Source organism: Erinaceus europaeus, chromosome 17, assembly GCF_950295315.1.
Source record: "Erinaceus europaeus chromosome 17, mEriEur2.1, whole genome shotgun sequence".
Lineage (NCBI taxonomy): Eukaryota > Metazoa > Chordata > Mammalia > Eulipotyphla > Erinaceidae > Erinaceus > Erinaceus europaeus.
Window position 1 is genome coordinate 25148074 of NC_080178.1, and position 25992 is coordinate 25174065.

At 45.3% G+C, this 25992-nt stretch overlaps 1 protein-coding gene and 1 long non-coding RNA gene across 5 annotated transcripts in view; one reads left to right on the forward strand and one right to left on the reverse strand.

Moving 5' to 3' along the window:
• Positions 1–8675, forward strand: part of LOC132533865 (uncharacterized) — a 34474-nt gene extending 25799 nt beyond the window's left edge. The window contains exons 2-3 of one of the 2 annotated variants that reach the window (XR_009545615.1): positions 5391–5488; positions 8361–8675. This is a non-coding gene — a long non-coding RNA (uncharacterized LOC132533865). Of the gene's footprint in view, positions 1–5390; positions 5489–5921; positions 6929–8360 lie in introns of those variants that run through there. The other variant, XR_009545614.1, reaches the window with a different exon arrangement.
• The window catches only part of PRR5L (proline rich 5 like), a 97678-nt gene extending 74454 nt beyond the window's left edge, over positions 1–23224 (reverse strand). Inside the window, exons 1-2 of one of the 3 annotated variants that reach the window (XM_060176589.1) lie at positions 23096–23224; positions 22226–22430 (exon numbers count right to left, since the gene is read on the reverse strand). The gene's annotated coding sequence lies outside the window, so the exon portion shown is untranslated. Of the gene's footprint in view, positions 1–21999; positions 22118–22161; positions 22431–23095 lie in introns of those variants that run through there. The other 2 variants (XM_060176588.1, XM_060176590.1) reach the window with 2 other exon arrangements.
• Positions 23225–25992: the final 2768 nt, after the last annotated feature.

Genomic DNA, 25992 nt, shown 5'->3' on the forward strand with positions numbered 1-25992 from the left:
ATGTTGCAGCCAGATCGCCCACATCCTATTATATTATGATATAACAGAGAGAAATTGAGAGGAGGGGGAAAAGAGAGAGAGGAAGGGGGGGAGAGAAATACCACGTGTGAGGCTTCCCCCCTGCAGGGGCTTGAACCTGGGTCCTTGTGCACTGTAATTTGTGTACTTAAAACAGTGCTCCACCACCTGGCCCCATTGTTGTTCATAATTTCTTAGATGCTCCATTTAGGGGGTCCCATACCTGATTTAAATGGTCTCTTTTGGGTAGGATAACTCCTTAGTTTTCAGTTCTTTGTTACTTGCAAAGAGGGAACATATCTGACAGCCTTCCCGACTCCACGATCATTTCAGTGGGGGACATTCTCAGAAGTGGAACTACTGGGTCAGAGTCCAATGATTCTTAACTAGGCTCACCCTGTGACTCTCATACCCACACCCACCACGGTCCAGAACTTTTCCTGCAAAAAATGAGCTGAGAGGCACAATGACCTAGAGCTCTGAAGGATGGTGTCCGCTGAAGTTTTGGAATTAGACAAACCCTGTTCTTGTGCTGCCAGTTACTGAATATTTAATTCTTTTTTTTTAAATTTTTTAAAATATTTATTTTATTTATTCCCTTTTGTTGCCCTTGTTGTTTTATTGTTGTAGTTATTATTGTTGTTGTCGTTGTTGGATAGGACAGAGATAAATGGAGAGAGGAGAGGAAGACAGAGAGGAGGAGAGAAAGATAGACACCTGCAGACCTGCTTCACCGCCTGTGAAGCGACTCCCCTGCAGGTGGGGAGCCGGGGTTCGAACCGGGATCCTTATGCCGGTCCTTGTGCTTTGCGCCACCTGCGCTTAACCCGCTGCACTACAGCCCAACTCCCTGAATATTTAATTCTTACTCCCCCAAACCAGTGAATAGTACCTTAAATGGCAACAACAACAAAAAATGTAACTAGGTGAGAATCATGCAGCCAGGAAGGTCTATCAGTTGGCAGAGCCCAGGACTTGCACATGGAGTCCTGGGTTAAATTTCTGGCACTACAGTCAAGCTCTGCCTTGTATCTGTCTCCCCCCTCCTCTCCATATCTACCTCTATCTCTATCTCTCTCTCTCTCTCAACAATAAAAATTTTAAGGTAAGGATCCTAAGGGCCAGATGATGGTACACCTGATAGAGTGCATATATGACAGTGCACAGGGACCCAGGTTCAAGACCCCAGTCTCCACATGCAGAGGGGAAGCTTCATGAGTAGTGAAGCAATGCTGCAGGTATCTCTCTCTGTCCCTTTATCTCCCAGCCCTCTCAATTTTTCTCTCTCTATCCAAAATAAATAAATTAATAAAGGTAAAGTGTTTTTTAAAGTTACAGATACATATGGGGGGACAGAGGGTGCAGGTCCTGGAAAAGGATGACAAGAGTACCTACTGGGGGTTGTATTGTTATGAGAAATGTTATGCATGTACAAACTATTGTAAAAATAAATAAGTAAAAAGTTCAAGATCCTAGGGCCAAGAGATAGTTCACCTGGAAGAGCACACATTCTACCTGGCCTGAGAACCTGGGCTCAAGTCTCTGGAACCACATAGGAGCACCATGCAGGGCACCAGAAAAAGCTTCATGAACAGTACAACAGGTGTCTCTCCTTTTTTCTGTCTCCCCCTTACCCTGTCTCTATCTGTAATTAAAAGAAAAGAAAAAGAAAAAAAACTACTAGAAGGATGGAATTGTGTTGTTAAAATTCGGAAGGTTCCAGCTGGCCGGGCTAGCTTCACGGGCGGGTAACAGAGACGCGGAGACAACGGCTGGGCAGGGAAGCTGTATTTTTTTATTCAGGAACAACGATTCATAAACTAATCACCAAACAGAACTCTGCTGTCTCTTTGCGGCGGCGCAAGCACTCTCTCTTCAACTCTGAAACTCTGGCAGGGTTCCTTCGGGGCGGGGCCAAGCAGGCCCGCGAAACTAACTGGACTGATCCAATTCTCTTGGCGGGGGAGAACTACCCAATGTAAAGCATACAACAGAATTGTACACGAATGAAGCCCCAGCATAAAAAAAATATTTAAAAACAAACAAAAACTATGGGTCCTACAATACAATCACAAGTATTTGTGTAAAGGACTCTTGGAAGGAGATTAGAGACAGTAGAGATTAAGATGCAAATACACATAGAGGAGAAAGGCCACTGAAGAGGTAGAAACCAAAGTGATGCAGCCATAAGCCAAGGAGTGTTGACAGCCACCAGAAGAGATTGGAGGACAAAAGAAATGGACTCTCCCTAGAGCTTCTAGAGGGAGTGTGGTCCTGTTCACCTTGACTCTTGCTTCTAGAACTACTGCAAAATCAGCTTCAGTGGTGCACTCACAGTATAGCTTGAACTGAAGTCTTCACATTGGAAAAGCAAGAATAAGAAGTGGTTGTGGGGAGTTGGGCGGTAGCGCAGCAGGTTAAGTGCATGTGGCGCAAAGCATAAGGACCTACGTTAAGGATCCCGGTTCGAGCCCCCGGCTCCCGACCTGCAGGGGAGTCGCTTCACAGGTGGTGAAGCAGGTCTGCAGGTGTCTTTCTCTCCTCTTCTCTGTCTTCCCCTCCTCTCTCCATTTCTCTCTGTCTTATCCAACATTGACAACATCAACAACAATAGCTACAACAACAATAAAAACAAGGGGCAACAAAAAGGAAATACATAAATAAATTTTTTTTTGTTAAAAAAGAAGTGACTGTGATGGCAAGATGATCTCTGAAGTTTCTGGTACCAGATGTGGTTCCTGGAATGGCACAGGTGTTCATCACAGATGCATTGGAAGTTCAGAGCTAAAGTACCAGAGGCAGGCTTTGGTGTCCCTACTTGCTATGTGGCCCAGGCAGGTGACTTAGGACTGCTAGGATCTTTGGACTAGATGATTTACATATGGCTTAATAGCATGCTGGGCCACAGTCTGTGCTTGCTAAATAATACCTGCTGCTTATTTTTATTACAGCCCCCACCACTGTGTTGGTCAGCCCAGGCTGCCCGAGAGCACATCAACAGTGAGCACCGGCTGGATGACTTAAGCAACAGAAATTTGGGGAAGCTAGAAACCAAAGATCAAGGTGTTGGCGGGTTTATTCTTTGTCCTTGACTTGTGGGTAGACAGCTGCAAACTGTCCTCACGTGGCCCTTCCTCTATGTGTGCTCTCTGTGCTCCAAGTTCTCCTTCAGTCAGTCAGGGTGAATTAGGACTCGCCTAACAGGCTCTTTTGACTTCACTGCTTGTCTTTTGTTGTTATTTGTTTGTTGGTTTGTTTTTATTTGGGGTAGAAACAGATAAATTGAGAGGGAGTGGGGAGCAAAAAAGGGGTAGAGAGAGACACCCTGCAGCACTGCTTCATGAAGCCTCTCCCCTACAGATGGGGACCAATACATGGGTCCTTACACATGGTAACATGTGTGTTCAACTAGGTGCACTACCACTCAGCACTGCCCATCATCTCTTAAAGACCTGTCTCTTTACAGCCACATACTGAGCTAGAAGTGCCTAAGTCTTCAACTTATCAAGTTGGGCAGAGGGGAAAGTTCACAACACTACCACCATCAGCACTGTCATCAAAAAATGTTCATCTAAAAAGTTAATGAAACTACACTGTTTTATTTGGTGCTCTCATCCAAAGGAGCAATGAAGATACCATTTTGAAAAATGTGCTTCAAAAGGTATAGATGACCATATTTTGGGGTTCGTAAAGGCTTTGTTTCTGTTATCGGGAATGTGATGGTCCTGGATCCAAGTAAGGGACATATGGGACTTTGACTCTGAACCCAGGTCCACCTTCTTGGTTTAAAAACTAAAATAGGGAGTCGGGTGGTAGCACAGCGGGTTAAGCGCACGTGGCACAAAGCACAAGGATTGGCATGAGGATCCCAGTTCGAGCCCCCGGCTCCCCACCTGCAGGGGAGTCACTTCACAGGCAGTGTCTATCTTTCTCTCCCCCTCTCTGTCTTCCCCTCCTCTCTCCATTTCTCTCAGTCCTATCCAACAACAATGACATCTACAACAATAAAACAAGAAGGGCAACAAAAGAGAATAAAATAAAATAAAATTTAAAAATAAATAAAAATAAAAAATAAAATAAAGGGGCTGGGTGGTGGCGCATCTGGTTGAGCAAACATGTTACAACGCGTGAGGAGCCCAATTTGAGGCCCCGGTCCCCACCTTCAGGGGGAAAGCTTCATGAGTGGTGAAGCAGGGCTGCAGGTGTCTCTCCATCTCTCTCCCTATCTCCCCATTCCTCTCAATTTCTGGTTGTCTCTATCTAATACAAATGAAGATAATAAAAAAATGAAAAATAAAAGTAAATAAAAATAGACCTCTGTACTCAAGATCCAGGATATTTTTCTTAGAGAAAAACAATGTGTTGTGTTGCTTCTTCTTCCCACCTTCCAGTGTCCTGAGCATGGATAGGAAGTGGGGGCAGCTGTGCAGGTTGACCAGCAAATAGAAGAAGAAAGTGGAGGCGGGGTGGTGGCACACCTGGTTAAGTGCACATGATACAATGCACAAGGACATGGGTTCAAGACCCCAGGCCCCACCTGCAGAAGGAAAGCTTTGAAAGTAGTGAAGCAGTGCTGCAGCTCTCTCTCTCTTTCTCCCTCTTTATCTCCTCCTTCCCTATCAATTTCTGGCTATCTCTAAAAAATAAAGAAAGAAAAATAATTTTAAAAACTTGAAGAAGAAGGAGAAGGAGGAGAAAGCATTGCCCTTTGTGGAAAATGCAAATGAATTCCACTCAGGCTCCAACTCTTGATTCTGAAAAGGGAAGTCGAAGCTGGGTATAACTGAAAATAAAGAAGTGGGTGGCTTATAATAACTCAGAGGCTTCCAGGAAAAAGCCTTCTGAAGTGTAAATGACAAAGAAGTTAGAGCTACTGAGCATACAATGAAGGTGCCCTTCTGGAAAGCCAGGAGAAGGCAGTTCCTAGGGAAACCACAGTCTCAGTTCACCACCTCCGGCAGCCCTGGGACAGCTCCCACAGTCCAGACCCGGGGGAGGTCAGCAGAGGGGCCTTTCCCTTGGTCCTCACAAAAGTGAGAGCTGAGGTCTTTGAGCATTGGTAGGATTATGGATATTGTCATTTAACCCTATGAGCCCAATCTCTAACTACAGCCAGAATGATTGATACACTATATTTTACACTTACTTACGTATTACTGAAAGAAAAAGAGAGTCCAGAGCACAGATCTGGTATATGATGCTGGGGACTGAACCCAAGGCCTCATTCAAGTCCTTGTGCTCTACCTTGAGCCACCTCCTCAGCCTCTGGATTAATTTATTCAATTATTTGTCACCAGAGTTAAGGCTAGGGCTTAGTGCCTACGTGATTTCACTGTTCCCACATCTTGTTTGTTTGTTTGTTTGTTTTACAGAGGATAAGAAACAGAGACACCCACAGCACTGCTCTATCACTCATGGAGCTCCCCCACTGCAGATGGGAATAAAAATTTGAACTTAGATCACCATGCATGTAAGTAACAAGTGCACTCAGTGAACCACCACCCAGCCACACCCAAGGTGATCTTTATAAGGACCACGAGGAGGAGAAAGATGACACTAATGATGATGGTAGGATATTCACTGTGTGAGCAGGCTCTCTACAGATATTATCTTGATGTCTTTAAAATGAATTTATAGTGATCTGGGAGGTGGCACAGTGGATAATGCTCTCAAACATGAGGTCCCGAGTTCAATTCCCAGCAGCATTTGTACTAGAGTGGTACCTGGTTCCTTCTCTCTCCTCCTATCCCATAAATAAGTAAGTAAATAAATAAATATGTTTAAAAATGAATTTGTAGGGTCCTGATCAAAATTCCTTCACAAAATAGATGAGAAAACATCAGAATAAATGGTGCAGTCCTGTTCAGAGTTGAAACATAACACGTCTTTTACTCTATCTGTAGCCATCAAAATGTGGGAAAGTCTCTATATGCTACAACCATGCCCATCGTACAGAGAAGCAAGTGGAGGTACCAATGTTTAACTTGTCCAAGTTCACATGGTTTGCGAGAGGAGGTGCTGGGACAAGACCCCAGCAGTATAGTGATCACCATTCTTACATCGCCCTGTCCCTTCAATGTCTTCAAAGGCTCTCTACAACTCGAAGAAGAAATCCCCAAACCTATCCTTACAACACCAACCTCTCATCACTCCATGAGCCAGCCCACTGGCCTTCATGTCCTTCAACATCATCTGTTCTGCTCTGCCACAGGACCTTTACACATGCTGGGCCCACCTAGTGAAACACTTCTTACCCATGTCTGTCTCCAAGTTCCAAACTGTATGCTCCAAATTGTGTTGAAGTGAGACCTTTCTTCTCCCTCACCCTTGATTAGGTTATATACCAAAAGGCACCTCCCTACCTGTTTTGTCATCATGTCACAATCTGTCTCCATAAATGACAACAGAATAACTTGTTCCTGTTTTTACAGAATTCACAAAACAGGGACCATGTCTGTCTTGTTTCAGGTGCATCTTTGGGGTTTAGCACAGTGCAGGGATTCCACAGACACTTGATGAATGAGAGAATGAAACAGTCAAGAGTCAGGCGCTATTGCTGGGAGACACAGGATCTAAAAGCAAATGTCGGCTCACAATACTGAGAGCTAAAGTTACACAGCGTTTTGCCATAGAAAAACATCCCAATATTGAAAACTGACGAACCTGGGCTTGAACCCAGCCTCTGCAATTTTCAACTGGACAAGCAGGGAAAATACCCAAACTCTCTGCGTCTCAGTTTCCTCCTCTGTCAAATGAGCATGACATGTATCTGAGTGCAGGTAAGAGAAAATGAAAGAACCTAGATCATGGCATGGCCCATAGAAGGAGCCCTTCCCAGCCAATAACTTGGATCCACCAGCAAATCAGATGTCAGGCTCAGGGGAGGGAAAAAAAACTAGTATAGTCATGGGCCCTTTGGAATATAACTAAAATAGGACTACTAACTATCTACAAAACAGACACACACACCTGCAGCTCTTCATATGAACTAGTTCAGCCTTTAGGTTCATGATTAGTCAACTATTTGTTTGGCTTTATATGTTAACTCTTTTTTCAGCCATCAGGTTCTAGATGCTAATATGATGCCAACCGGACTTCCCTGGACAGACAATCCCATCAGTGTGTCCTGGAGCCCCGCTTCCCCAGAACCTCACCCCACTAGGGAAAGAGAGAAACAGACTGGGAGTATGGATCAACCTGTCAATGCCCATGTTCAGTGGGGAAACAATTACAGAAGCCAGACCCGGGAGTCAGGCGGTAGCGCAGCGGCTTAAGCACATGTGGCGCAAAGTGCAGCGACCGGCGTAAGCATCCCGGTTAGAGCCCCGGCTCCCCACCTACAGAGGAGTCGCTTCACAGGCAGTGAAGCAGGTCTGCAGGTGTCTATCTTTCTCTCCTCCTCTCTGTCTTCCCCTCCTCTCTCCATTTCTCTCTGTCCTATCCAACAATGATGACATCAACAACAATAGCTACAACAACAATTAAAAAAAAAGAAGCCAGACCTTCCACTTTCTGCACCCCATAATGACCCTGGGTCCATACTCCCAGATAGATAAAGAATAGGAAAGTTATCAAGGGAGGGGATGGGATACAGAGTTCTGGTGGTGTGGAATTGTGTGGAATTGTACCCCTCTTATCCTATAGTTTTTTGTCAGTGTTTCCTTTTTATAAATAAAAATTTTAAAAAGTGGGGTAGGGGGTCGGGTGGTAGCGCAGTGGGTTAAGCGCAGGTGGCACAAAGTACAAGGACTGGCGTTCAGGGTCCCAGTGCAAGCCCCTGGCTCCCTACCTGCAGGGGAGTCGCTTCACAAACGATGAAGCAGGTCTGCAGGTGTCTTTCTCTCCCCCTCTCTGTCTTCCCCTCCTCTCTCCATTTCTTTCTGTCCTATCCAACAATGACATCACTTACTACAACAATAAAAAACAAGGTCAACAAAAGGGAATAAATAAATAAATAAATAAATAAATAAATAAATAAGGAGCCCTTCGTTCTGTGCTGAATACAAATACACATGGGCCCTAGGTCAGGTCAATGGGGTTTAAAGTTAATGGTACTTATATACTTTTCCTGTATTTGGGAGCTTCTCGCTACACTGATCCAGCTTTCTGGTCCTATTTCCAATTCTGACACCATCTTCCCAGACGATACTTTTAACCCACCTGCATGTTATCTGTGGGGATCAGGCAACAATTAGTAAAGTCATGGGCCCCTTGGAATATACCTAAAATAGACGTACTAGCTTCTTCCAAGATGAAGACCCCAAATCTCATCTGCTATACTCTTACCTTTAGTTTTCTGATTATTAAACATTTTGTTCTGCTTTATATCTTAATGCTTTCAGCCACCAAGTTGCAATGCTACCATGATGCCAACCTGACTTCCCTAGGCAGACGACCTCAACAATGTGTCCTGGAACCCCACTTCCCCAGAGCCCTACCCCATTTAGGAAAAATAGAAACATGACAGGGGTATGGATGTTGCAGCCTGTCAACACCCATGTCCAGTGGAGAAGCAATTACAGAAGCCAGACCTTCCACTTTTTGCTCCCCATAATGATCCTGGGTCCATACTCCCAGAGGGATAAAGAACAGGGAAGCTTCCAATGGAGGGGAGGGGTGTGGAACTCTGGTAGTGGAAATTGTGTGTAATTGTACCCCTCTTATCCCACAGTCTTGCCAACCATTATTAAACCACTAATAAAATTTTAAAAATCAAATGAAAATGGAGACACAAAAGGAGCCCTTCAAATTTTTAGTATTAATATTTAATTTGTTTAATTTTATTTACTCGTTTACTGGATAGAAACAGAGAGAAATTCCGAGGCAAGGACATCAAACATGAACATAAGGAAACCTACAGACAGAAGCACCTACCACACACCACCACAAGTTTATTTTACTTAAGGAATCAACTTTGCAACTGTGAGGAGACAAAAGTCAGTGGAAGGGCAGACACTAACTCCCATAAACTTGAAAATGTGAAGGGTCAAGTTAGGGGCAGAAGAAAGGCTCAAGACGGAGCATGAGACAACTTTCTCAGTGCTCCAGTGGAAACCAAATGCAGAAAGAAGAGCCTGGGAGTCCGAATTTGGGCATGAGCAAATATTAGCACAAACAGGAAGTAAGTGCCTGTGTTAATTTGATCTCCACTTAATAGTGTTAGCTAGATGTCCACCAGACTCAGAGCCTGGACATTTTAGTTCCACATAGCACCTCATCACCATCACGTTGGCCTGCAAAAACCACTTTATGATCACCAGCAAAATCTCCTCCTTTGGCACGGGAGAAGCAAAACTGTGGAGAAAAAAAACCACACATCTTACTTATTCAGCTATAAGCCCCACTTTAAGTCAAGAGTTTCAGGGGGGGTGCAAATTGTTTGGGTGGGGCCCATAAATACCAGGCAGAATGAATCCCCAGAAACTACCAGATGATCAACAGAACTGTCTAGACACATGCGGTAGCTGACTGAACATTACGTGAATGGTTACATTGCTGACATGTATCATCCATTAAAATAGTCCTGGTGGGTGAAGGAGTGGTCAGAAGCTACTGTGTGGCAGCCAACAAGAGTTTGCAGTGTGGGGCAATGTTCTCTAAGTTAACATGTGCTAGTAATTAAACATTAGCTGCACTCCCCACCAATATCACAAAACCAGAAATACTTTTTTTTTTTTGCCTCCAGGGGCTTGGTGCCTACACTACGAATCCACCTCTCCTGGCGGCCATTTATTCCATTTGTTGTTGTTGCTGTTGGATCAGAGAGAAATTAAGAGCGGAAGGGAAGACAGAGAGAGAGAGAGAGAGAGAGAGAGAGAGAGACCGTGGGAAGCTGGGGGCTTGAATTGGGATCCTTGCCCTGCACTTCATACTATGTGTGCTTAACCCAGTACACCACTGCCTAGCCCCCATTTTTTTTCTTTAATTGCTACGGAGGTCACTGCTGGAGCTCAGTGTCTGCATGATGAATCTACTAATCTGGTGACCAATTTTTCTAATTAAAATTTTTTTTTGGACAGACAGAAAAAAATTGAGAGGAAAGGATGAGACAGAGTGAGGAGAGAGACATCTGCAACACTGCTTCAGCACTTGTGAACCTTCCCCCCTACAGGTGGGGACTGGAGGTTTGAACCTAGGTCCTTAAATGTGGCAACATGTGTGCTAAATTGGGTGAGCCATGGCCCAACCCCCAAATACTGTTTTTTTCTGCTCTCTCTCTCTCTCTCTCTCTCTCTCTCGAAGATAGGACAGAAAGAAAATGAGAGGGAGAGGGAAGAGATAGAGAGGGAGAAAGAAAGACACCTGCAGAACTGTTTCAATGTTTGTGAAACATCCCCTCTGTAGGTGGGGTAGGGGAGGGGAATTCAAAGCACACTCTGCCAGGGGCACCACCACTGTCTCCTCAAAAATACTTTTTTAATTTTATTTTTATTTCTACTTTTTGCCTCCAGGGTTATTGCTGAAGCTCAATGCCGGTACTCAAATCCACTGCTCCTGGAGGCCATTTTTCCCCTTTGTTGCCCTTGTTGTTTGTCACTGTTGTTTTTTTATTATTTTTATTATTGCTGTTGTTATTGTTGGATAGGACAGAGAAAAATCGAGAGAGGGAGGACAAGGGGGGGAGAGACCTGCTTTACCACTTGTGAAGCGACCCCCCTGCAGGTTGTGCTGTGTACCACGTGGGCTTAACATGTGCTGCACCACCGCCCGACTCTTCCCAAAATACTTTTTTAACATAATAAAGGGAAAGGAAAAAATTCTCTCCAATTAATGTAGCCTGGTGTCCACAGCATTAAAGAAAGGGTCGGAACATTCCATGGTGCAGTAGACAAAACACTGGACTCTCAACCATGAGGTCCTGAGTTCGAGCCCCAGCATCAGATGTGCCTGGGTCGATGCTCTGCCACCTCCAACCCCCCCCACACACACACACACATCATTTTATTCTAGGAAGGAAGGAAGTTAGAAAGCTAGGCAGATTACTGAATCCGATCATTTTGCAGAAGTCATGAGTTCAACTCAAGACCATTCAGCACTCGAATGTTAGATACTCTCCCAAGTGCTAGGGTCTGAGGAAAGAAAAGCAGAAGTAAAGACGAGTAAAGCACACCTTCATTCTTCCAAGATGCTTTCAAAATCTTGGAGGAAATATGCAAAAGCCATGGTATAAGTGCAATACAACACAATGCACGATGCATTTGAAGTTGGACAATTGAGACTACACAGAGACACAAAGGTTAAATCACCCTCAGGAGTTCCAAGGCAAAACTAATAAGGGTCCACCAAGGAACACAAGCTTTCCATTGTCTTGGCTAGAACTCTAAAGAATATGAACACTGGAGAAGAAAATTGGAGAAAGCAAAGCAAGCTTAAGCAGTGTTTTCTTTCATCTGTCACAGGCAAAGGTAGGATGAAAATAATCACATTTGAGTAAATCTCTAGTAAGCACCTATAACCGTGGACACATAGATGAGTCAGGTATAATCACTAATAATACAGAAAGCCAAAGAGAGAGAATAGTAGTTTGGTCATGGTTAAAGACACAGACTCTGGAAGGTGGTTCAGAGTGGGTAGAATCTATGCTTTGTAAACCTGAGGTCATAGGTTATATTCCCAGAACCAAATATGACCGAGCAGTGCTCTGGTCAGTTAGAGATGAGTCACTCCATCTCTCTCTCTCTCCTCCCCTCCTCTCTCTCTCTCATTAAATGAATGAATGCATACATAAATCCTTAATTATGACCATATCACCTTGATAAAACCATTTCTCTCTGTCCTATCCAACAATGACAACAACAGCAAGAACAATAATAACTACAACAATAAAAAAAAGAGGAAAAGAAAAAAATTAAATATATTTATTTATTCCCTTTTGTTGCCCTTTTTTACTGTTGTAGTTATTATTATTGTCATCATTGCTGGATAAGACAAAGAGAAATGTAGAGAGGAGGGGAAGACAGAGAGGGGGAAAGAAAGATAGACACCTGCAGACCTGCTTCACTACTTTTGAAGCAACTCCCCTGTAGGTGGGGAACCGGGGGCTCGAACTGGGATCCTTAAGCTGGTTCTTGTGCTTTGTGCCACCTGCGCTTAACCCTCTGCACTACCGCCCAACTACCAGACAACTGAACTTTTATGTCAAATCTCCTAATTTAAGAAACTGGAAAGCCTAATCAAGCATTGTTTTCTATACAATTTGAACGCACTAAGACACAACAGATGCCAAAGTTTGGCCCATGGGCTTCCTTCCCATCTTTGAGACTCTAGCTTTAGACAGTAGAATGTGCAAAGCTCCTAACTGTTGCGCTGAAGGGCTGGAGAGCAAAGAGTGTAAAGTCACTGAGGCAGGTCTGAGAAAAGAGGAATCCAGTCCTGGGAAAAGTAAATAAAGTAAGTGAACCAATATTAACACTAACATGTGCACAGTATTTTACAGTGACTAAAGCTCAGCCCCATGTCATCTGTCATATTCCCTGGCAACAGGCATCACTTCTACTCTTACCTTACAATTGTCCAGTTCGCAGACAGCCTCACCAATATGTCCCAGAACCTCATCTCTCCAGAGCCCTATGCCACTAGGGAAAGATAGAAACAGGGGGACCAGGTGGTGGCACACCTGGTTGAGTGCACACACTACAGTGAATAAGGACCCAGGTTCAAGCACCTGGTCCCCACCTGCAGGGGGAAAGCATCACAAGTGATGAAGTAGGGCTGCAGGTGTCTTTCTGTCTCTCTACCTCTTTACCTCACCTCCCCCCTCAATTTCTCTGTCTCTGTACAATAATAAATAAAGATTAAATAAGGGAAATTTTCTTTTTAAAAAAAGGAGAGCTAGAAACAAGTTGGGGATATGGACTGACCTGCTAACATCCATCTCCAGTGGCAAAGCAATTAAAGAAGCCAGACCTTCCACCTTCTGCATCCCATAAAGAATTTTGGTCCATACACCCAGAGAGGGAGAAATGTTAGGGGAAGAGGACGAGAGGTATCTGAACTCCAATTCCATCAGGACACAGAGAAAGAAGAGGGGGAAAAAAAAAGGCAGGGGGAAGGACACTCAGAAGTAGTAGGTATGACTTAGAAAGAAAAAGAGAAGGCAGGACCATAGGAAGAAATGGGCAAATGTATATAAATATAGATCATTATAAAAATAAGTCAATCCTTATCTGTGACCTTGGGAAGAATGACTACAGTTTCCAATGGAGGGAATGGGGACACTGGTAAACTCTGGTGGTGGGAATTATGTGGAGTTATACTCCTATTATCATATATATATATATATATATTATTATTATTATTATTAGAGCACTGCTCAGCTCTGGCTTATGGTGGTGCAGGGGATTGAATTTGGGACTTTGGGGCCTCAGGCAAGAGTCTCTTTGCATAACCATTATGCTATCTGCCCTCCATCCTCTTATAATTTTGTAAATCAATATTAAATCAATAATAAAAAATTAATTTAAAATTGCCCAGTTCAGGCTGGGTAGACAGCATAGTAGTGCTTATGCAAAAAACTTTCATGCCTGAGGTTCTGAGGTCCTAATTTAATCCCCAGTACCAGCCTAATGCAGACCTGAGCAGTGATTGTGTCTGTGTGTGTGTTTCTTATTATATATGAATTAGATGGTTCAGAGCATTTAATCACAGGAGCTGTGACCCTATAGCTATGAAAAGATAGCACTTGTACTCATACAGAATGTCAAAGAGAAGAACTTCAGTCAATTTCACCATCACCTCATTATTAAACAAAGACTTCTGGGGCCTCGTAAGGTGAATCTGATTAATCAGGCCTAAGGCTTGCCTTAGAAATTTTTATTTTGGGGCAGGGGTAGATAACATAGTGGTTCTGTAACGAGACCCTGAATGCCTGAGACTCCAAAGTCCCAAGTTCAATTCTCTGCACCACCATAAACCAGAGCTGAGCAGTCCTCTGGTTAAAACAAAAACAAACAAACAAAAAAAGAATTTTTTTATTTTCCAGATACCTTCCAAGTGACTGTGATCTACAACTAGACTTGACTATAACACTGGTCTATACCAATGTTCTCAAACAAGGATAATATTTTTTTTCCTTATTTATAAAATGGAAACACTAACAAGTCCACAGGATAAGAGGGGTACAATTCATCACAGTTCCCACCACCAGAACTCCATATCCTATCCCCTCCCCTGATAGCTTTCCTATTCTTTAACCCTCTGGGAGTATGGACTAAGAGTCATTATGGGGTGCAGAAGGTGGAGGGTCTGGCTTCCTTAATTGCTTCCCCATTGAACATGGGTGTTGGCAAGTAAATCCATAGTCCCAGCCTGTCTCTCTCTCTTTCCCTAGTGGGGCAGAGCTCTGGGGAAGTGGGGCTCCAGGACACATTGATGGGTCATCTGCCCAAGGTTATTTTTTCCCTCAGCCTCTTCTCCCAGGTATCAACTGTCAACCAACATCTAGAGGCCTTTAGGGCTGTCACCACTGTGGAGTGTGTGGGTGCAGAGTGCCATGGGCAGGCACTAGTGGGTAAAGGTCAGGGGTGCTATTAAACTGTCGAGGAAGCACAGGGCAGCCCCAAAAGAAAGTCACCTAACCCCAAATGTTTAAAAAATCCTGATCTAGGGAGTCAGGCGGTAGCACAGTGGGTTAAGCGCACTGGCGCAAAGTGCAAGGACCGGCGTAAGGATCCCGGTTCGAGCCCCCAGCTCCCCACCTGCAGGGGAGTCACTTCATAAGTGGTGAAGCAGGTCTGCAGGTGTCTATCTTTCTCTCCTCCTCTGTCTTTCCCTCCTTTCTCTATTTCTCTCTGTCCTACCTAACAACAACAACATCCATGATAACTACAACAATAAAAACAAGGACAACAAAAGGGAATGAATAAATAAATATTTTAAAAAACAGTTAAAAAGAAAAGAAAAATCCTGATCTACATTCCAGCGCCTGACTTGTTAATCTCTGTTCTGAGAATATTGTCCAGGGACTAGTTAGACATTCTGCCCCAACCTAGCCCCACTAAACAAGAATTGGTGATATTAACAAGATTTCCACCCACATTTTGAGAAGTACTACTCTAGACTGTGTTCGCCACCAGGGAATCTGAGGAGAGAGGTCTCTGTGGTGGGTCAACCTCAGTATGCTGCACATGGAAAGGCCCAGAGCAGCTGAGCAACTAGCTCACCCAGCCACTGCCTCCCAGGACAGAAGTATTAGATCTGGAGTCAGGTGGTAGCGCATCAGGTTAAGCACAGATGGCACAAAGTGTAAGGACCAGTGTAAGGATCCTGGTTCAAGCCCCAGACTCCCTACCTGCAGGGGGAGTCGCTTCACAGGTGGTGAAGCAGGTCTGCAGGTGTCTAACCTTCTCTCCCCCTCTGTTTTCCCCTCCTCTCTCCATTTCTCTCTGTCCTATCTAACAATGACGACATCAATAATAACAATAACTACAACAATAAAACAACAAGGACTACAAAAGGGAATATATAAATATTCAAAAAAAAAATTTAACTATTAGATCACACTCCAGACCTAAATTCCCTCACCTGGGCTATCTTCAAAATGCTAGTAAAGATGAAAATAGGGTGAGTTCTTTCAACTACTCTTGTCTCTGCATAGTTTTTGTTTAGTTTTGTTTGCCGCTAGATAAGCACTATTGCTATGCCTGCATGATACTACTGTTCCCAGAGAACCTTGATTTTCCTTTTCTTTTTTAAAATATTTATTTATTCCCTTTTGTTGCCCTTGTTGTTTTTTTACTGTGGTGGTTATTATTGTTGTTGTTATTGATGTCATTGTTGTTACATAGGACAGAGAGAAATGGAGAGAGGAGGGAAAGACCTGCAGACCTGCTTTACTGCTTGTGAAGTGACTCACCTGCAGGTGGGGAGCCGAGGGCTCGAACCAGGATCCTTATGCCAGTCCTTGTGCTTTGTGCCACCTGTGCTTAACCCGCTGCGTTACCACCCAACTCCCCCATCTTTCCTTTTTCTATTTGCCATCAGGGCTATTGCTGTCTCTTGGTGCCTGCACAATGAATCCACTGTCATTTTCCCGTTTTATCTGATAAGACAGAGAGAAATTGGGAGGTGAGAGGAGACAGAGACGGAGAAAGAGAGACACCTACAGCACTGCTTCACAACTTGTGAAGTTTCACCCATCCCACAGGCGGGAAGCAAGGGTATGAACCTGGAGTCTTTGCCTATGGTAACATGTTCGCTTAATCAGGTGTGCCACCATCTGGCCCGGCATTTTTCCTTTTATTTTCTTCTTTTTGGTCGTGAAAGAGAGGACACAGCTATAGCACTGCTCCTCTGTTCATGGAGGTCTACCTCCCCTGCATGAGAAGACCAGGAGCTTGAAGCAGGGTCCTCACACACAGTGATGTGTACGCTCTAGTGGACAAGCCACTAACTCCACCCCTCCCTGCAGAGTTAACACCAGCTCTGGGGAGTGTCTTGAGGACTTTTCGAAAGCCTGAAAGGAATCAACTGTCCTGTGAGGTTAAATTTGTTTTTCTGCTTTTAATTTATCTCATATAGCTGAGAAAACGCTCTCAACAGGCTAAGCATCAGCCTTGCATGAATGGAGTTCCTGGTTAGCTCCCCAGGACTACTTGTACCAGAATGGTGCTCACACTTAACCTCTCTGTCTTATGAAAACTGTCATCCCCCTCTTTCATATATATATATCCAAATACATCTTTTAAAACTTTAATTTAGAAAGCAAATAAAATGTCGCCTCAGAACAACACAAAAGAACATCACATTTGCCCCCAAATTTGGCCTCTAGATACCTACCTGCTCAGAGCGGCTGAGCCCCCCCCCCCGCCCCCCCCCACCCCCCGGTGTTGGCACTCCAGCAGCCAGCAAGCTGCTGAACAGAGTTCTCCAAAGTGAGAACAGTCAACGTGATCTTCCCCCAAAGACATCCTTGGAATGGTGCTGAACCAGTTCCAAGGGGTATTTAGAAATAAATGGCAAGCGTCAAAGGGTTTACATGGAGGATTTAGGCAGCTGAGGTCACAAGCAGGTTGTGACAGGGTTTGAGGCAGCTTAGTTCAAAAGTGTGCACACTCATCTCAGCACCCTTACTGGATTTTTGCCCCCAGTTCTTGGGAAAAGGTCAAAAACAAATTCCTTCAGGTGTTCTCTCTGGCTCAGCCTGAGCTGACGTTTATGCTCCTCTAGCATCTGAATGATCCCAGGAGCTTAACGGGGTCCCTTAATCTCAGTGGTTTGCTAGAAATCTGACTGAGGTTACAGATGTCTTCAGCAAAACACAGAGCTCAACCTGTATCAGAAAAGACCCAGCCAGGCTGGCGATAAGTTCTGAAACAAAATAAGGAGAGAAGGAAGAAGTTGAAGGAGTCACTAGCATTTGGTGACCAGCTAGAGAAAAAGCAAAGCGCCAGTAAAGTGTGTGAGCAAATTCTTAGGTTTCCACCTCAAAACTGAGCAAGATGGAGCAGACTAGAAAGGTAAACACATGCTTTTCTGAAGCACATAATCACACACAAAATAAATGGCACAAACAATTATGACGAGTTATTTGGACAGAGGCAGGGAAGAGATGTTGACTAGGTCAAGAATGAGGGAGAGATCTAATTATTCCTTCACTACTCAAAAAATGTTTCTGGGCATAGTTCAGGTGAGCACACCAGAGTGGGGAATAGGCCATGCTCTCGCTCAGGATCATATCCTTCCCCTTTACACCTGGGATGCCTGGCCTGTCTCTCCCTAGTCCTGGAAACAGAGCACACGTCTGTCATCCGTACTGATGAAGAACCTTTGGGGGCTGGGCAGTGAAGCTCCCAGTTAAGCATGCAAGTTACCATTACAAGGACCCAGGTTCAAGCCCCCCAGTTGCAGGGGCAAGGTTTCATGAGTGGCGAAGCAGGGCTATCAGTCTCTCTCTCCCTCTCTGTCTCCTCTCCCTTCTCAATTTCTCTCTGGCCTATCAAATAAAAAGGAAAAAAGAGGGGGGCAGGCAGTAAGTAGCACAGTGGGTTAAGCACACATAGTGCAAAGCGCAAGGACTGGCATAAGGATCCCAGTTCGAGCCCCCGGATCCCCACCTTGCAGGGGAGTTGCTTCACAATAGTGAAGCAGGTTTGCAGGTGTCTCTCTTTCTCTCCCCCTCTCTGTCTTCCCCTCCTCTCTCAATTTCTCTCTGTCCTATCCAACGACAACGATAGCAATGACAACAATAATAACAGCAATATCAATGATAAACAACAAGGGCAACAAAAGGGAAAAAAATAGCCTCCAGGAGCAGTGGATTCATAGTGCAGGCACCAAGCCCCAGCAATAAGCCTGGAGACAAAAAATAAATAAATAAAATAAAAAGGGAAAAAAGAAAAAAAAGTGGCTACCAGGAGTGGTGGATTCATCCTGCAGGCATCGACTCCCCGCAATAACCCTGGTGGCAAAAAAATAAATAAAAACAGAATAACTTCATGTTGAACTGTGAAGGGAACCCCGTGGTAGAGTATATGTCTTGCCTGTGTGAAGCCTATCAACAAGAAGTAAATACAAAAATCACAAATGATGGGTTGGTGTTTTGTGCTTTCTAAAAAAAAAAAAACTTTGAAGGATATATATGTATGTCTATCCAGGGCTTCCCACATGTGCAACTATCACTGCCTTTTTTTTTTTTTGCTGTACTCCCACGTGATGCACCTGGCTTATGCATATGACAAAGCAGACCCCCTCCCAGGTGAACTATCTTGCTGGTCATATTTTTTGAAAAGGAAGATTCAACACTCAAACACAGAGTACAGGAGACTGATATTCCAGTTCTCTTTCTAGAGAATAACATGAGTGGGGGCTGGGCAGTGGTGCACTGGATTAGGGGCACACAGTATGAAGTGCAAGGACCATGCAAAGATCCTGCTTCAAGCCCCCAGCTCCCCACCTGCAGGGGGTTCGCTTCAAAAGCAGTGAAGCAGGTCTTAATTCATTTCTACAGGTGTCTATCTTTCTCTCTCCCTCTCTATATTTCCCTCCTATTTCAAATTCTCTCTGTTCTATTAAAAAAAAAACTATTTTTTTAAAATGGCCACAGGAACAGTGGCTCCATAGTGCAGGCACCAAGCCCCAGCAATAAACCTGGAGGCAAGAGAGAGAGAGAGAGAATAAAATGAGTAAAATGAGTAAGCTAAGCTAAGTTATATACTCCACCCACAAAACTTCACATAGATATTCCCTTCCTGGAGAAAGACAGACAGACAGACACACAGACACACAGACATACACACCCCATTTCTGAGGAAGAATTTAGCCAGCTGGTTTACTCTCCACTGGCAAAGCCAACTGACCCCTGCTATGAATGTCTTCTCCTTAAAGAAACCATTATATAATGATACCATTTATTATCCTACTAGAGACATATACTTGGGGGGGGGACAAAGAGACAGATAATGTTTCCACACATCTGAAGAATAAAAAATAAAAATTATAAAACTCAAGAAATCCCAGAATGTGTTAGAGTTGGAAATATATATATATATATATTTTTTTTTAAAGTCTGGTTAGATTTAATAGACTGTTTAAGTTCCTAGTTGGTGGTAATTAGAGAGCAAGCAGCATTTCTTACAGCACTGCTAGACAGAATTTAATCTAATTTAGGTAATCACTAACCACTGCAGTTCCTTCTCTTTCTTTTAAATGAAATCCAAGAGTTGATCTACAAAGGCCGTAAACTGGCAAAGTATTGCGAAAAGGGTATTTAAACATAGACAGGACAAATGTAACCTCAAAAGGTTGAATCTACTTAAAGTGGAAACAGGTGTCATGGACCTCCGAATTTATATGGATTCCAGCCCAGCATCCTCACAGGCTAAGGCCTTCCCAGAGAGGTGGAAATACTTCCTCTCTGAGGCAGGAAGGTGTAGCAGCCGTTAAGAGCACATGACTCGAAGCACAGGGACCAGCCTAAGGATACTGGTTAGAGCCCCTGGCTCTCCAGAGCACCAACAATAACCCTGGAAGCAAAAGAAAAAGAGAGAGAGAGAGAGAGAGAGAGAGAAATACTTCCTCCCATACTTTTCTTTTGTGAGCACTTCATATGTCATGCCAATCACCAAGTCTTGCTTTGCAATGTGCCAGCTATTCCCTGCCAGGTAAGTGCCAATAAATATCTCTCTTTAACATTTTATTTATTTTTATTTTAATGAGAAAGAGATACAGAGAGAAAGACAAAGAGAAACACCAGAGTGCTGCTCAGCTCAGCTTACTGTGGTGCTGGAGACTGAACCTAGGACCTTGGAAATAATTCTCTACAGGCACAATAACTACAAGGCTCTCTCTTTCCATGAGTATTAGCAGTACGATCCACTGTTCCTTCATACAGCACTGCTTACCTACCTGCTAGAATCAATTAAAAAATAAAATAAAATAAAAATAATAAACTAAAAGAACGTTTGGGGTTAGAGAAACTGAAGACAACTTCTTGAAAGCTACTGAAGTCTTTCTGACCAGCAAAATAGGGTCAGTTCCTCAGGGTCAACAGTGTAACCAAATAAAACCAACCAGGCAAGTTCCACAGAGAGGAACACTTCACCTTTCACAGAAATAGGGGAACCTCACCAGGAGCTACATTTAAAATGTGGCTTAATTCATTTCTGCAAGAGCAATTTCCCCCCCTCCTGACCCTCACTCGCTGTCTCATGTAGTCAATTATAGCGCCTTAAACCTCAAAAGCAAATTGCCCGAGAGCCGCACTAAAGCATTTGCAGCATCTGTAAGGCAATGAAATGTCATGGTCAGGATCACCAAAGGGAGGTCAGAAAAGGGCAGTCATTGAGGCTTGAGCTGTGAGCACCCTTGAGGGGGTTGGGGAGGAGAGGATCGCGGTGATCTAGACCACCAACGACTTTGACTGCTTCAGTCCTTTTGCACGGGCATTTGGTTTGCACGAGTCCCCAGGGCAAACAGGTCTCGAACTCTGCCCCAGCAGGGATTCCCTAGGTTCTGTCCAAGCGGGTCAGGGGAGCAGACATGCAGTGGAATCGAGGCGCGTGAGCCTTTGGGCTAGCGAGGCGCTTAGCAGTAATTGAAACTTCGCACACCGCAGGATTACAGCGCAGTCTAAAAATACCGCCTTACTGCTGACAAACAAAACGCGGGCTCCTGGCACCGTGGAGCTTGGAGGCGCGGGGGGGGGGGGGGGGGGGCGGTAGTGAGGCGGCGGCTTGCGACCGAGTGCAGAGGCTGGGCAGAACCGAGAGGGAACCCCTACCGCTAACCAGGAAGGCATCCCACAGCAGATTCCCCAAGAAGTAATGTTGGCAAACATACAGCCCTAGGCCTGACCCTGACAGGTCGCCCCTAGGTACTGGAGGGATAGGGTCGGAGCCCCCGGATTGCAATCACTCTCCCGCGTGCAGTGAGCACGTGCGCGCGCACAGTAGGTGCACAAGGGGGCAACCTAGCCAAATGGTGGGTGCGGGAGGGAGATGAGGCGCAGAGGGGGTACTAGGCGTGGAGAGCCTCCAGCTCCAGCCAGTCCCCCGCCCGCCCCGTCTGCAGACCGCGCTAGTCCAGCCGCGCCCGGGACAAAGAGGCGGCTGCTTCCCCTGTGCTCCCTCTCCCACGCCTCCCTCCAGAAAAGGGGGGCCGCGGCAAGAAAGTAACGACTATTGGGGGGGGCGAACCTCCAGAGCCCGAGTGGCAACAACGTTGTGCATCTGTCCTCAGGACCAGCCAGGACGCGAGGGAAAGAAACCAGCAAAGTTTCTTTTTTCGATCAGGCTCTGTCAGGGTCCCACTGCAGGCGATATCCCCCAAAGCACCCCCACAGCGGTCCTTCAGCCACCCCCAAACCGCAGACGTTAGATTCGGCTTCCCCCACCATCACGACCACCATGGTGGTCTCCAGGTCCAGTCCTCTAAGCCCGCCCACTGAGACCTTAACTTCTTAGAGGTTCCCACTCAGCAGCCCCCAAATGTGACGCTTCTTCCAAGACCCCCACCCCAGACCCCACTTCCTAACCACCACCACACCTTGCCGGCTGGATTGTGCTTGACGTGCCGGGCGATTGGGTGCTCAGCCCTGTGCCATTGCTGAGACTACGCTTCCAGCCCCTCCCGGGGACTTCCCCATAACTCCCCTGGGGTCCCCCCCCCCCCGTGAGTCACTGGGACTGGCGCGCACCCGCTGCTCACCTCCGCCCCAGACTCCGCGCGCCCAGGAATAAGTTGCCGAGCTTCCCGAGAAAAGTGTCCTCACCCGGAGCCGTGGGCGACCTGGGGGCGCTCTCCCCGCCGCGCTCAGCCCTGCGCTCCCTCCGCCCTCCGCTGCAGCTCGGCACCCCCGCGGGGTCCCCTCCCCGGCCGCCACTCCTCCCAAGAGCGCGCCAGTCAACAACTGCAGCGGCCGCGGAACTCCCGAAGCCCGGCGGGTGACACGTTTCCCTCCTCTCTCATCTTACGGCCTCCTTCTCCTCCTCCTCCCCTTTTCCTCCCACTTTTCCTGTCCTGGTCTCTCCGCTTTGGTTTCTCTCCAAGCCGCACCCCTCCCCCGTCCACTCCCTCAGCAGGGAGGTGGGGGGGGGGTGGCTGGGAAGAAAGGGGACGCCTGCACTTACATTCAGTTCAACAATTTCAGGAAATCGAGTTCTTTAACTTGAAGAGCTGGGGAGGATGCAACAGGTCTGCGGAGCTCGGTGCAGCGCTTCCCTCAGAAAAGAACCGATTCCACCTACCTCCCCACCCCCACCCGAGCCCCGCCCCCCTCCCCGCCACCACCACCCAGGGATCTCCCCACACTCCCACTCCCACCCCCACTGTGGGGGCGTCAACCCGGGGGCGGAGGAGCTGGCTCCCGGGATCAAGAGCCCCAGAGAGGCTGTGGCTTTTGTTGTTGTCTTAAGGTACAGTCCCGGACAAGAAGAGGAATGAAAATGTAACCCCAGTCAGGTTTCTCCCTTAGATATGCAATACTCCTCGAAAGCTCCCAAATTCTCTTCCCAGCTGAATGTTGAATGAATCAGAAGGTCTTTCGGAATTTGAAGCAACGGGAAAGCAGCCCACCCCAAAGTTTAAAACAATGTCAAAATATTTTCAAAATCTTTTTTTTTCCTTTTCTTGCAGGTGTTACGAATTTGATGCAGCTGTTTTCTGGACTCTCTCTGGCTTGCATAACTTCACTCTATGGCTGAGCAGGAAATACTTCAGAAATGCAACCCTCTCACACATCATGCTTGGGCTCTGAAACCACAGTGACATTTGCTGAAGAAAAGATGTCTGTGCCTTTCTATGTCAGAGCTGAGGGGGAAGAAATGGTTTTTTATTTGTTGTTTTTTTTGGGGGGGGTCATGTGACTTTACAAAACCATTGTGAGGGCTGCTAGTCAGGGTATTCTCGAGAAAAGTTTTGAAGGGACTCTGGACACCCCGTTTGTGCAGTGGTATCAGATAAAAGCTAGAGTACTATCCAGTTGGAACCCTGGGATGATGAAGGGATTTCAGAGCTCATCCTGGGAGTTAGGTGCATTGAAGTCCTCACTCAAATAGTGGGTAGGTTCTTGGAAACCAGGAGTTTAAAAGAAATGAGATTGAAGGAAATGAGAACTCTGATGGCAGGGACTAAGCACGATGTGTCTCTGGAAAGAATTGCTGGAGGGAAAGGTGAGTGGCAAGTGAGTTTCAAAAAGGTTGTAAGGCAGCTGTGTGGGAGGCCTCAAAGTTGAAACCTGGACCCAGAAGTGGCTGTATATCACCTCCTCTTACACGCTGTGGAAGACTATCAGCTAGATGCACTGAAACTTTACATGCCTCACCTTACTCCTGTGGAAATGGGAATAAAAGTAGTAGGTGGGGTTCAGGCTGGGAAGATAGCTTAATGGTGATGCAAAGGGACTCTCGTGTCTGAGGTTCCAAAGTCCCACATTCAATCCCAGCATCACCATAAGCCACTGCTGAGCAGTGCTCTGGTAAAAATTAATTAAAATAAAAAGGAATAGGTCTTTCTTAAGGTGGTTAGGAGGACATCATGAATTCATACAGAGAAAATAATTAAACATCTCTGCTGAGGGGGCCAGGCTGTAGCACACCGGGTTAAGTGCACATAGTGTGAGAAACACAAGGATTGGCACAAGGATCCCCCATGGAGCCCTGGTTCCCCACCTGCAAAGGGGGGTCGCTTCCCAAGCAGTGAAGCAGGTCTACAGGTGTCTAGCTTTCTCTCCCCTCTCTGTCTGTCCCTGGTCTCTCAATTTCTCTCTAATCCTATCTAACAGCAGCAGCAGCAACAGCAACAACAGTAACAATAGCAGCAGCAGCAACAAAAAAGATGGCCGCCAGGAGCAGTGGATTTGTAGTGCAGGCACTGATCCCCAACTAGAGAAAGAAACAAAGAAAGGAAGAAAGAAAGAAAAGAAAGGGAAAAAAAGAAAGAGAAAATTCTCTGCTGAATTTTCACAGATACTAAGGTATTAGTATTAGTATCACTGTTAGTTACCCTGCAGATCTGGGAAATTAAAAGGGAGTTATTTCTTAGGCTATAGAAGGATTGGTTTGGGATCTTTTTTTTTTAATATCACTAGGATTAGCCTGATATTTGGTACCTTCAGGCCTTCACCACTCCTGGAGGCCATTTTCTATAGGGGTTGAGAGACAGGAAGAAAGACTGGAGGAGCAATCCCTGCAGCACTGCTCCTAAAATTACTCCCTCTCCCCCTGAGGCCTTGAGTCCAGTGCTTCACACATGTTAATAGGTGTGTTCTGCCATCTACCAACTGAGCCCCAACTCCCTCATCTCCATCAAGTCTGTCCAATGAGATCCACCCTATTTGCTATTTGAAACTGTAATTCCTGCTACCCAAACCACCTCACTGCTGTCTAGTTTTTTTCCCCAAATTCATCTATCACTGAGTAACATATTGCATTATTGAAAAAACATATATTCTCTCCCACCACCCCCTTCTCTCAGGCTAGCACATCAGCTTCTCTCAGGCTAGTGCATCGGCTTTTGCAAACTTTTGTTTCTTCTATTCTCTGATGGTACTCAAGATTCTGGAACTGTGCCTGACATGAGTGCACCCAGTAAATATCATATGAATAATTCCATGAATTGACTCATTGAGCAAATTGATTCTCCAATGATTGGTGGGTTGGGCAGTAAGAAAGAAAAAAAAATTGTTTAATCACCAAGCATACCCAAGGATAAAGATGCTGCTTCTTTAATAAATGCATGCCCCAGTAAGGGGAATGCCTTCACAATGTAGGTGAGGCCAGCTTTGGGGGGTGGGAAGGGATGTTCATAAGAAAAGTGCTCAGGGACTGGGAAGGAAGATTAGAGAAGTTAGTCTCTTCAAAACTTAAGTGTTGCTGTTTTGGGAAGCAGAAATTTCTTAAGTAGCCAACATTCTGGATGGAGTAAACCAGAGCTTCTATATAAGGACCATTAATACAAATATGCTATGCTCATCACCACCCAAAATTTTACCAGTGTTCTAACTCCTTGTCTGGAGAACATTGCCTATTCTTGCTAAGCAACAGAAATTTGTAGGAGAAATCAATACAGCTTACACATTCATTTATGGGGAAGAAAATACTCAGTCTTTACTAGACACATAAGATATGTAGCTTTCAGTGGCCACAGTTTTTGAAAATACAAGTTGACCCTACTGAAATGGGGCATTATTGAAAGGGTATGAAAGAGTAGCCCTGATGACTGGGAAATAGCTCACCTGGTAGAGCATGCACTTTATCACACTCAAGCAACCAGGTTCAAGCTGCCAGCATGCAAAGAAGAAGCTTCACAAGCAGTTGTGTCTTTTCTCTCTTGGTTTCTCTCTTCCTCTCAAGAAAAAAAAAACAATAAAGGAAAGGATAAGATAGCCCCTAGGAAACACTTTTATGGCCACCTATGGTCACCTAACCCTGATGCAGACAATCCACAAGTATTGTTCTGTGAAAAACTTTGTCTCCAAAAGATACACTAGACCAACCAGATTCCATTTCAGGAAGGTGCAGAGGCAGTCTGCAAAAAAAA